Genomic DNA, 715 nt, shown 5'->3' with positions numbered 1-715 from the left:
TTAAAAGAGCTAGGGAGAGAAGGGGAGTGCGATAGACGTATGCTAGGCCTACTCAGAGTGACGGCTGACTCCTTATCCAGGGTCCAGCACGCAGGATGGTGGATAGGTCTAGCACGGGTCAATTGGCGGGTCAGCAGAGTTACACACATCATGTTTATGAAATGTCTGTATCGTCACTGCGCTGTATTTTTATGAACTATGATATTGGGTCACTTCTCTCGCCCAGGTCCAGCAGCCTCCATCTCTTAATAACTTCTGTGTTTTTTGCCATGGTGGCCGCGATAGTTACCAGTGGAAACACTGGTACAAATACATGGCCTCTCATGCTTAACAATATACAGCTGTGTTAGTAACAGTTAAAACTGTTGCAGATGTCAGCAGTGTGGACCGGCGGCTGCTGTGTCTCTTTGTGTTGCTGGGAGCCGTGTGTAAGTGAATGGGGGCGAGGCTGTGCGGAGAGTAAGAGGAGAGAGAGAGTAGAGGAGAGATACTAACACAGACACGGCTTTACAGAAAAAAATGGGTATGTATCGCAACATTAAACCATATCTATATAAACAACATTGCTTCATTTGTGGAAAGGCAGCGGATGCAAAGACATTAGGTGCACCAGTGCGACCTAGAGAAAAAATGTTACTCGCGTCCTAGAGCCCTGTGAGCTAACAGGCGCTAACTAGCATTGGTCACTGCTGTTGTCTGAAAAACACAGACGGGA

General features: G+C 47.3%; 1 protein-coding gene across 6 annotated transcripts in view; it reads right to left on the bottom strand.

The window, feature by feature from the left end:
• The window catches only part of ilf3a (interleukin enhancer binding factor 3a), an 18,348-nt gene that overhangs the window by 13,100 nt on the left and 4,533 nt on the right, over positions 1 to 715 (bottom strand). The window lies entirely within an intron of this gene.

The sequence above is a fragment of the Etheostoma spectabile genome, chromosome 2 (assembly GCF_008692095.1).
Source record: "Etheostoma spectabile isolate EspeVRDwgs_2016 chromosome 2, UIUC_Espe_1.0, whole genome shotgun sequence".
NCBI lineage: Eukaryota > Metazoa > Chordata > Actinopteri > Perciformes > Percidae > Etheostoma > Etheostoma spectabile.
Note: the sequence above shows the minus strand (reverse complement) of the source record. Positions and strands in the feature narration are given on the sequence as shown.